The sequence below is a fragment of the Cherax quadricarinatus genome, chromosome 77 (assembly GCF_038502225.1).
Source record: "Cherax quadricarinatus isolate ZL_2023a chromosome 77, ASM3850222v1, whole genome shotgun sequence".
Classification (NCBI taxonomy): domain Eukaryota; kingdom Metazoa; phylum Arthropoda; class Malacostraca; order Decapoda; family Parastacidae; genus Cherax; species Cherax quadricarinatus.
In genome coordinates this window covers 1-12,575 of record NC_091368.1, presented here as the reverse complement: position 1 = coordinate 12,575, position 12,575 = coordinate 1, and the positions used below count along the sequence as shown (strand labels likewise).

General features: G+C 42.9%; 1 protein-coding gene across 1 annotated transcript in view; it reads right to left on the bottom strand.

Annotated features, from left to right (window-relative positions):
- LOC128701979 (RIMS-binding protein 2) overlaps positions 1-10,736 on the bottom strand; it is a gene marked incomplete at its 3' end in the record, with an annotated part of 174,744 nt that extends 164,008 nt beyond the window's left edge. The window contains 1 exon segment of the mRNA XM_070101419.1: positions 10,547-10,736.
- Positions 10,737-12,575: the final 1,839 nt, after the last annotated feature.

Genomic DNA, 12,575 nt, shown 5'->3' with positions numbered 1-12,575 from the left:
GTAACTTATTTCCATTGGGGTCCTTAATCTTGTCCCCCAGGATGCGACCCACACCAGTCGACTAACACCCAGGTACCTATTTTTTGCTAGGTGAACAGGACAACAGGTGTAAGGAAACGTGTCGAAATGTTTCCACCAAAAAAAATATGAATAAGAGAGTTAAGGATGGGGATGTTGAGGAGGTTTGGATATTTAGAGAAGCTGGAGCAAAATAGGGCGTTTAAAAGTTGGAGTGTGGAGGGAAGGCGGGGCTGGGGGTCGCCCTCTGAAACGTTGGAGGGAAGAGGTAAAGAAGGTTTTGAGTGCTAAAAGACTTTGACATCCATAAGGCAGTGTTAGATAGGAGTGAAGGCAATTGTTTTTCATGAATTGACGTGCTGTTGGAGTGTAAGCATTTGAACTGAGAAATCCGCGCCCTTCCGTCAAAACAGCGACTGTCAGTGAATTTTTTTTTTTTTTAGTCACTACCTCGGAAGGAGACAGCCAGAGTATGAATAATAATAATAATAATAATAATAATAATAATAATAATAATAATAATAATAATAATAAAATTTGTTAGTTATATTACCAATATTAGAGTCCATCACCAAGATATTTAAGACTGAGTCTTAAAGACTCACTTTATGAGACTGATTCCGATCTCTCAATTTCTTTACGAAGTCAGAACGACCATAGATCAAAAACGTCTTATCTTCCTAAATCCAAGATATTCATGATAATCTCTGGTGATGATTGGAACTGGGAAGATGAAGAGGGAGATTGGGGATTGGTTGGAGGCTGAGGATCATCAGACTACTCCCTGAGCATCCATAGGGAGGCAGGGAACTAATCAGGGAGGAAAAATGATCTGTCAGAATGATAAGCAAATTTGACTGACTGGAAACTGAAACAAAAATGTTGATGGTTTCTCTGTTATTCTCCATCACAATGGATGGTTTCTGTGTCATTCTCCATCACAATGGATGGTTTCTGTGTCATTCTCCATCACAATGGATGGTTTCTGTGTCATTCTCCATCACAATGGATGGTTTCTGTGTCATTCTCCATCACAATGGATGGTTCCTGTGTCATTCTCCATCACAATGGATGGTTCCTGTGTCATTCTCCATCACAATGGATGGTTCCTGTGTCATTCTCCATCACAATGGATGGTTCCTGTGTCATTCTCCATCACAATGGATGGTTTCTGTGTCATTCTCCACAATCGATGGTTTATGTGTCATTCTCCACAATCGATGGTTTCTGTGTCATTCTCCATCACAATCGATGGTTTCTGTGTCATTCTCCATCACAATCGATGGTTTCTGTTATTCTCCATCACAATGGATGGTTTTCCCTGTCATACTCCATCACAGATAATGCGTTCTCAAACCAGTCAGTCAAATCTGTCAGTCTCTCAACTATGTCAGCCTGGACTTGGAGGGTTCGGTAATTCTCTGTAGAGTCAGTAATTCTCTGTAGAGTGAGCAACAACGACATCATTTTTAACACTGAATATATGAGAGAAGTGCTGAGCGTCAGCCTAGTGCTTGTTCCTGATACCAGAACTGATATATCGCTGTTTATTGTGTCACAGCTGATGCTGTGTAAGAAAGATGTGAACTTTACAGGAAGGAAGCTTGAAGCATCATTGGAAGGAAGCTGTGAGCTTCCTGAAAGCAGTGACTTTCTCAACTTTCATCTTGACCTTTCCTTGATGACAATTACGTTAAGGTCAATTCTCAGTGCTTCTTCCCAAGGACCTGGGAGTATGTCTGGAAGTTTGACTAACTGACTAGTTGGCTGACAGTCTGACAGACTGGCTAACTGGCTGATAGTCTGACAGTGACAGATTGGCTGCCTGTAAGGTTGAAACACAATATTATATTATAATAAATTATTATATATTATATAATTATAATATAAAATGTAATAAAATATAATACATATAATAATTATATAATATATTATTAAATATAGTATTAAAAATATAGTATAATAATATAATATAGTATTAAAAACCATTTGTCTCTATTCACTCCTATCAAATACACTCACGCATGCCTGCTGGAAGTCCAAGCCCCTCGCACACAAAACCTCCTTTACCCCCTCCCTCCAAGCATTCCTAGGCCGACCCCTACCCCGCCTTCCCTCCTCTACAGATTTATACACTCTCGAAGTCAATCTAGTTCCTTCGATTCTCTCTACATGTCCGAACCACCTCAACAACCCCTCCTCAGCCCTCTGCATAATAGTTTTGGTAATCCCGCACCTTCTCCTAATTTCCAAACTACGAATTCTCTGCGTTATATTTACACTACACATTGCCCACACATTATATAATAGTAATATAATATAATAATAATATATATTATATTATTCCCAGCCCCATTACTTATAAAACCTTGAAATCTCCCTTCCTCCATTACCCTTCCCTGCTGTTTCTTCACCTCTACCTCTACCTCCCTCTTTCTCTCCCTCCCAAACTCCCCACCACCCAAAGGCAGCATGTCTTACCCTAGGGAATATTTGCTTTAGGGATAAAAATACCTAAAAATTCAATATTCCGGCAGACAAAATCCTTATGGAACCCACCACTACCCACCCTGGCTGCGTCTGACTCCATCCCAGCCTCCTTCATCTCTCCCTCTCTCTCCCTTTCTGTCTTACATCCTCTATTCCCTCCTTCCCTCCTGCAGGTTAAAAGGATGGCAAATCTTTGTTGCAGGAGTTAACTTCTCCAGGAAGGGAGAGAGGGTGGGAAGGAGGGAGGGAAGGAAGGGAGATTCTGTAGGTTAGATAGGAAGGTCTGTCCATATTGGTAATGTTGGATAGATCTCCTATCATCATGGTATTGTATGATGAAGCTCTGGCCATCATGGTATTGTGTAATGGAGCTCTGATCATCATGGTATTGAATGATGGAACTTTTACCATCATAGTACTCTGTGATAGTTGTGCTAGCCTCGACTATCGTGATACTGTGCGAGCTGCACCCATCATGGTATTGTGTCATGGTAGTGCTAGCCTCGACCATCCTTGCATGGTGTGTGGTGGGAAGGATTAAGCTGGATTACTGTCTCAGTTGACACAATCATTGAGGTAAATCCCTTAAAGCAAGCATCAAATACCTTTCTTTTACAAGGTATTCTGCGCCCGGCGATTAATGTAAAGAAAAAAAAAAAGCAAATTGGTTAAACATGTTGTTATTGACAACAAAAACATCAATATTATTTTTATATTTTCATCATGAATAAAATTTTGTTACATGTTTATTATTGTTTTGACTGAAATATTCAGTCTTTTATCTGGTCACGTACAATGCAAACTGCACTTTAAATACACTTGGCAGTAGTAGGATACAGCTTTCATCACTCCTTGTGCAGTATGACCCACACGGGTTTGTTAATTGTACTTGTATGGCAGTTGGGGGACGGAAGATCGAGCCTTTACCACTCACAGCATGTCGTTTCGCTGTTCTTAAAGTTTTCCTGAGTAATTCTGGCATCAGCAGCTTGCAAAGAGCTTGTGACAGATCCACCGAAGCATTTCGTTGTTTGGCATACACTGATGTTGCTTGAAGACGAGGTGTGCGTTATTAAATAACGTTGGCGGTGTGTGTACACTCGCCTAATTGTGGTAGCAGGGGTCGAGACTCGGCTCCTGGCCCCACCTCTTCACTGACCGCTGCTAGGTCCTCCCTCTCCCTGCTCCATGAGCTTTATCATACCTCGTCTTAAAACTATGTATAGTTCCTGCCTCCACTACATCGCTTGTCAGACTATTCCACTTCCTAACTACTCTATGACTGTGTGTGTGTGTGTGTATGTGTGTGTGTGTGTGTGTGTGTGTGTGTGTGTGTGTGTGTGTGTGTGTGTGTGTGTGTGTGTGTGTGTGTGTGTGTGTGTCGTTAGTAGTACCGTGTATCTAATTTGTAATCAGTATGCGAGGCCATGCTCGGAGGTAAGGAGTGAGGAGAATGGAGGGAGAGAAAGAGGGAGATAAAAAAAAGGGGGGTTAAAACCCTAGAGGGAGTGGAGACTAAGAGCATAAAAGGATAGGAGGGGAGAAAGGAGGAAGCGAGGGAGGAGAAAGAGGAAGTTAAGAAAATAAAACTAGACAGGAAATTTATTTTTCTGACAATTGACTCAGTACTGTAGTTTAGCGTATGTTGTTTATGTTGATTTGGTCAATTCAGGTGACAAGATTTTGGCAAATGATTACCGTGAAGCTCGTCTCTTACTCTTTATGCTCTCTCGCCTCTCATTCCCTCTCTATATCAGTGAAAGGAAGCCGGTTGTTCGAGTCTTGAGGTCAAGAGCCTGAAGGAGTAGTTTGAGGTAGCCGGATGCAGTTGCTACCAGCTGGAAATCACTTGGAGCAAAGATCTTGGAGGAGCCAGCAGCTGGATCAGACGCTCTTACCTGCCAGCTGGGAAGGCAGCTTCCCTCAGCCAACAGGCATTGCTGATCCACCTGCCAGTCAGTTCCAGTTAGTCGACAGAGAACTCCATCAGCAGCCAAAGAATGGTTTCAGCTACAAGGTCACTTCAGTTAGAATGCGAGGTATCGACATCACAGCGAAAGAGCGAAGTTCTGTCTCAAATTACAGGGCACAAAACCATTGCTGGAACAACTATCCTTTAATTCACAAGTCATAGTACAGTTCCTGGAACAATTCACAACCCAATCTACAATACCGTGGATGGAACAATTCATAACAAACCCACAAGTTACAGTTCCCTGCCTGTACATAAGAACATAAGAAAGGAGGAGCACTGCAGCAGACCTAATGGCCCATACTAGGCAGGTCCTTCTCAGACCCAAACCCACTAACAACTAAGAGACGCTAACGAGACTATCAGAGCAAAGTAACAAGTGAAACACCAAAAAAAAAAAAAAACATTCAAGTGAACAAGACAGAAAGCAAGAGGAAAAAAAATACCCACTTAGATACAGACAGCTTACTTTCAGTGACCTGTCTTTTCCCAGCAATTAATAATTATAGAAAGCCTGAAGAAAACTACCATATTTTCCGGCATACAAGGCGCTCCTTCCCCCCCCCCCCCCACACACACAAAAAAAAATCTTGGGAACTCACCCTGTGCCTTATATACTGAAGGTCAGGGTTAGGAGTAACCTTCGGGTTACGCTTTAGCGTAGAGTAAAAGGGTAAGTGATCCTTGAATATTATTACTGATTTACTGTTATACTTCTGTCCTGCGTCTTATATACCTGGAGAGGGTTTCAGGGGGGTCAACGCCCCCGCGGCCAGGTCTGAGACCAGGCCTCGTGGTGGATCAGGGTCTGATCAATCAGGCTGTTACTGCTGGCAGCATAGAAAATACGGTACATAAGTAATGTAACAGTTTCTAGGAACATATTAATCCAACAAATAGATGGAGAGAAGCAAAGTCAATGTCCCCCGGGTCAGACGGACTGTTTCTAAGGGGCCTTAGAGAGTACACAAATAACCCGCACGTTTCGGCCCATTGACTAGTTAATGATCCAAATCGGATCATTATTTGTGTATTGTTCTAGTCGAGAGTGCAATGGACAACTTGGTGATCCGTTCTTAGCCTGTTTCCTACAAGACTGAGTGTAGAAAGTGCGCCATATGCATTATCAATCGTGGTACTACACAAATAACCCGCACATAGGACCGAAACGACATTTCGGTCCGACTTGGGCCATTAACGATCACCAAATACACAGTATCTTCTGTCAGCAATGTGGTCGACAGCATTTTCTGAATTCTCAGAGATGGAAACGTGAGATCAGTAACTAGTTTTGTGGTCACCATCATGAAACTTATCAAGCAGAGGCCACCAGCAACAGTAGTAACAGCAGTAACAGTAACAGCAATAACAGCAACAGAGTAACAGTAACAGAAACAGCAGTAGCAGCATCTGGACAGTGATGGACGGCTGGAAAAAATATTTCTACAGTTTACTTTTTATAGTTAAAAATAGAATGACGCTCAACCTAGCATTGAAAACCCAGTTAAAGTGCTGACGTGGCACTCGGCACTGTGGCACTCGGCACTGTGACACTCGACACTGTGGCACTCGGCACTGTGACACTCGACACTGTGGCACTCGGCACTGTGACACTTGGCACTGTGACACTCGGCAGGTGTTAACCCCCCCCCTATGGATAATACAGCACCGGGTTAATTAGAGGCACTTGAGTTTGATCCGAGGAAGGAGAAAGTGAGGCTAATTCCTCTTAAAGAACTTTAACGATAGATTTTGAATTTAGGCCGTGAAGGCAAAAATATTTATTTGCTAAAATGCTAAAGAATTCGGGGCGAGTTGATTTTGCAATACAACTGGAGAATGCATCTTCCGATTGACTTCAAACCTTTAGTGCATTTGTGTTTATTATTCTCAAAGGAAACTTAGTTTTTATTTTGGATTGTGTAAAAAATAAAAAAGAAAGTGACAATACCTCGGCTACAACAATCCACAACCCAGAATATCGTAGCTACAACAATCCACAACCCAGAACATCGTAGCTACAACAATCCACAACCCAGAACATCGTAGCTGCAACAATCCACAACCCAGAACATCGTAGCTACAACATTCCACAACCCAGAACATCGTAGCTACAACAATCCACAACCCAGAACATCGTAGCTACAACAATCCACAACCCAGAACATCGTAGCTACAACAATCCACAACCCAGAACATCGTAGCTACAACAATCCACAACCCAGAACATCGTAGCTACAACAATCCACAACCCAGAACATCGTAGCTACAACAATCCACAACCCAGAACACCGTAGCTGCAACAATCTACAACCCATAACACCGTAGCTACAACAATCCAGAACACCGTAGCTACAACAATTCACAACCCAGAACACCGTAGCTACAACAATTCACAACCCAGAACACCGTAGCTACAACAATCCACAACCCAGAACACCGTAGCTGCAACAATCCACAACCCAGAACACCGTAGCTGCAACAATCCACAACCCAGAACACCGTAGCTGCAACAATCCACAACCCAGAACACGGTAGCTACAACAATTCACAACCCAGAACACGGTAGCTACAACAATTCACAACCCAGAACTCGGTAGCTACAACAATTCACAACCCAGAACACGGTAGCTACAACAATTCACAACCCAGAACACGGTAGCTACAACAATTCACAACCCAGAACACGGTAGCTACAATCCACAACTAATCCACAACTCACAATCAACACCGCGGTTGCAACAATCCTCAACCCAGAACACCGTAGCTACAACAATCCACAGCTAACCCACAACCCAGAACACCGTAGCTGCAACAATCCACAGCTAACCCACAACAAACCCACAACTAACCACAACACCACAGCTACAACCCACAACTAACTCACAACAAACCCACAAACCCGCAGCACGGTAGCTACAACAATCCACAACGCCGTAGCTACAACCCACAACTAACCCACAACACCGAAGCTACAACTAACCCACAACTAATGCACAGCACCTTAGCAACAACCCACAACTAACCCACAACACCGTAGCTACAACAATTCACGACCCACAACTAACCACAACTCCGTAGCTACAACTAACCCTCAACACCGTAGCTACAACCCACAACACCGTAGCTACAACCACAACTCCGTAGCTACAACCACAACTCCGTAGCTACAACCACAACTCCGTAGCTACAACTAACCCTCAACACCGTAGCTACAACCCACAACACCGTAGCTACAACCACAACTCCGTAGCTACAACCACAACTCCGTAGCTACAACCACAACTCCGTAGCTACAACTAACCCACAACACCGTAGCTACAACCCACAACACCGTAGCTACAACTAACCCTCAACACCGTAGCTACAACCCACAACACCGTAGCTACAACCCACAACACCGTAGCTACAACTAACCCACAACCCACAACACCGTAGCTACAACCACAACACCGTAGCTACAACCCACAACTCCGTAGCTACAACCCTCAACACCGTAGCTACAACTAACCCACAACTAACCCACAACACCGTAGCTACAACTAACCCACAACACCGTAGCTACAACCCACAACACCGTAGCTACAACCCACAACACCGTAGCTACAACCCACAACACCGTAGCTACAACCCACAACACCGTAGCTACAACCCACAACACCGTAGCTACAACCCACAACACCGTAGCTACAACCCACAACACCGTAGCTACAACCCACGACACCGTAGCTACAACTAACCCACGACTAACTCACAACATCTTGCTAACAGTACACAAACTTTACCATCACTTATTTCATATTTATATTTTTCCTAAACAGATTTGATAAACCTTGCAAACAGTGAATAACGTCAACATCGGATGAAAACTGTTTTGCACTTGTACGGAACAATATGACTGATAAGGAAGTTAATAGTGACAGTATTGTTATTAGCAGTAGTAGTAGTAGTAATAGTAGTAGTAATAGTAATAGTAGCAATAGTATTAGTAGTACTATTGGTAGTAGTATTACTTGTAGTAGTAGTAGTTTTCGTAGTAGTAATAATACTTCTAGTAGTAATAGTAGTAAGTCTACTTGTGGTAGTGTAAGTAGTAGCACTACTGGTAGTAGTACTGGTAGTAGTACTATTATATTATTGTGGATGTTATTACTATTATTACTGTGGTTATTACTATAATTGTTATTGATATTACTATTATTAGTAGTAGTACTATTGTAGTTGCTATTACCACTTATTATTTTTTTGATTACTGTTCTTATTTTGGTTTCGATTACTCTTATTGTTATATACATAAAGATTCTCTAAACCCTAAAGGTTTTTTCGGCCTCTTTGGAATGGGCAATAACCACACAATAAAGGGAAGGAGAGCGGTAGCATCGGTTCCTGGGATCAAGAACACCAGTATTAACGTTAAGTCTAATATTTTTCAGTACTTGTTTTGCGTAGTCTCGGAGAAAGAGGTATTCTTAATTGTAAGATTGTTTTTGAGGGGAGGGGGGGGCAAGGATGGGGGTGTGCCATTGTAAGGTGCCCTACTGGAAAGGTTCCAAAAGTGTGTTGAAAACAGGAAAGGTAGCAAGGCACTGTGAAGAGTGGTACGAAATCATTATGAAGCGTATGACTTAGGAACTGATAGGAGAAAAAAAGGTATGTATGGTGGAAATTAAAATTAAAGAAATACTCAGTGCTTTTTTGAGAGTGTTCTCTCTCACGCGCACACAGGGACACACGGACACGCACGCACGCACGCACGCACGCACACACACACACACACACACACACACACACACACATGTACGTCCCTCTTTCCCCGACACATCCCATTTGCAAGTCTTGTGTTCTTACACTAACATCGAAGATGTCAATGTCAGATCACGAGAGCACTCAGATGTATTTCTCTCAGCGTAAGTGGTACCTGAGACAGTACCCAGTTCAGTCAGTAGGTCAATACCATGGACATGTGGGTCAATACGAAGCCAGGTGGGCAGGATAAGCAAGGTACAAACTAAAGCCGGGATGTTCTAAGCAGCTTCCAGCAGTACTCAGAGTAAGAGTGAATGATGGGCGTATGAATGTGTGAGCATCACATTTGTTTAGTGAACTTTCACATCTGTTGAACAATCATTCTCCTGTGCTTCACGTCTACTGCTCCTCCCGCCTCTCTTACCTCCTGTGCAAGATGCTAGTCATGCTAGTAATGCAAGAAGGGGATATTGATTGTCATCGTCTCAAAAACACACCACAGAAATTTTTAATGACAAATTTTCTCTACTATGATGCAAAGTTCCCCTATCGAAATACTGTTCCTTCTTTACGTTAACTGGAGATGAAGTAAAGAGGAGACTGAGAGGCTGGTGTGAGCCTGTGAGTGGGGAGGAGAGAGGTAAGAGTTTCCCCTGAGATGTCCTGGATCTGAAAATCGAATGGCTGGGTGAGTTATAGAAAGCGTATAATGACCTCATCACGGGCAGGTGGAGGTATGGTGCGTACCTGTGTGTCAGGGTTCATCTCTCACCTCTGTGACGGTGCCACCTGACATTATAAATTGATCCTCTTCCATCTGGGATCAGCTGGAAGTGAATCAGCTTATAATGTATGTATGCATGCATTTATGTATGTATACATAAATGCGTACATACATATATACACAAGTACACACAGGATTTATACACAGTTTTAAGTGATACGATAGGGTTATCGAAGTCAGAAGAGAGAATGAACCCAGTAGCGGCTAGCGATGAGGCAGGTTCAATAGCTGAGACTATTCGTGCAATCACATACTGGTGAATACATATAGGCAAGAACGAACACACACACACACACACACACACACACACACACACACACACACACACACAGATCGTTTTGTTTACATCTAAGTCCCACGATGGAGCCTGCCATACTCATGCAAAATCCCCTCTCATATTTTTAAAGTAATAACCAGGTCACTTCGAATTAATCAGATGATTTGAAAAGACCTCAAAGGAAGCTTCAAGTACCACCGTTGCCACTGGAAGCTAAAGTATGTTAGGTAGCTGCTTCTCAGCTACAGCAAATACTTACATCAAGCAAGGGAGGGGCTCCAAGTTGCTACTTGAGAATCTCCTCGCTCCATCAGGTAGACTCCTGCTCAGGGATACGTATCATAAGGGGTTAAACAACGCACTGAGCTCTAAGATCGCTTACTAACTCACAGCCATTGGCAATGAATAAACTAAAGGCACTGCAAGCCTGTCCAAGCTTACGGCGGTGGTAGCTACTGAGGCTCCAGACTCGGGAAGCGGAGATACGTGCTATCACACCGCCTGGTGCTGTTTCATTTCGTTTAGTGTACGTTGGAACATCAACCCTTTTGACCCAATATTGGGCAATTATTAGTTCTTTTAAACTACTTCACGTACTGGAGGCCATTTGTGGTTACTGCAAGAGTTTTCGAAAGCCAAAACAAATTATTACCTCTATTGAGTAAATATTTATTAAGATCCGAGCGAAAATATCGGCAATTCCTCTCGAATTCCCGCCAAATTTTCCGACACCCCCAGTGAGCGCATGCAGGCGAACCGACCAATCAGAGACGGCTAGACATGAGAATAGCGAATCAGGAGAGGGCTTTCAGAGCGCCTAGAGGACCCCGTGGAGATCAATACAGAGGGGCCGCGCGCAACCTTCCACCCAAGACCGCGCCAACCATTTGATTAACATTGATTATTCGAGAATAAATATACATGGAGTAAATAAAATTTGTGGCACGAAAGAATAATTGAAGTAACCCTGAGATAACTGGGGGGTTATTACGCATTTATTTCGTCCTTGGATGAGAAAGAAGACTGAATCGGAGGAAAAAAAGAAGGATCTTTAAGGACGATTCTGAACTTACACACTCACAAAATATCAAATGTTAGATTACTAACAAAAAAGTCGCCAATTACTCAGCCGATCAAAGGGCGGCCGGCCACAAGTGGGGAGTGGCCACATCACCACTGTTGTCGGAAATTGGGTCATTTTGACAATAAAATCATCAATGTGGTACACTTGAGCAGCGACCAGAGAAGAGAGACACTAGGACATAAACCTGCCGTCATGTGTGACCTTTGAGACCTGTACTCTGACCTCTTGGACTGATACCCGCTGGGAGACGCCCGTACCCGACTTCATAGACCCATGTATGATGAGTGGGACCCGTACCCGAGCTGTGGGTTTCTTTCATGCTTCATGGAAACTCGTTCTTTACCGTGGGAATTCGTACGCAAGACACAGGGACACTATCAATAAGACTGAAAAACAAAGCCCATGTTAATCTAACCCAGTCCATGTTAATCGAACCCAACCTAGGTTAATCGAACTCTGCCCATGTTAATCGACCCCAGCTCATGTTAATTGACCACAGTCCATTTTAATTGAATCTAACCCATGCAAATTGAACCCAGCCTTTGGAAATATTTAGGTAATATGAAAATAAGCTAAGATCCTGGGAATCAAATCCAGACCATTGTACGCATATGTCCCATTGGCCGAATGATATATACACTGAGAAAGATACGTCTCATTGTATATGCGTTGAGACCATACTTTAGCCCTATTGTTAGGTATCAATACTTGATCCATTAAATCCAGCACCCACTCGTAAGAGATTTAAATCCAAACATAGGGTGACTACTGCACACAGGTTGGGTGTGCAGCGGTTACCCTAGCACTCAGTGAAGAGGCGGTGCCAGGAGCCGAGTCTCGACCCCTTCAACCACAATTAGGTAAGTACAATTAGGGGAGTCCCCTTCCTGTTGGCAATATTGATAAAATTACCGATAATGAGTACAAGGACTGGATCCAGACATTACTCAGAACTCGGCAAGTTAGTGATAATGAACCGTTTACAAATTATGAAATTGTTAGGAAAAGAAATGGGCTGTTTACAGGGTCACTGATTCAGTCACAACATTACTGTGTAAGTGATACGTGCTTACGTAGTTGTGGTTATGAGAAAACCTGTTTTCCGACAAGTCAGAGTTATTTCGGGATTATTATTATACTTGTAATAATAATTTTATTAATATTATTATTGTTACCCTCTTGATATTTGCGCATGAGACAGAGG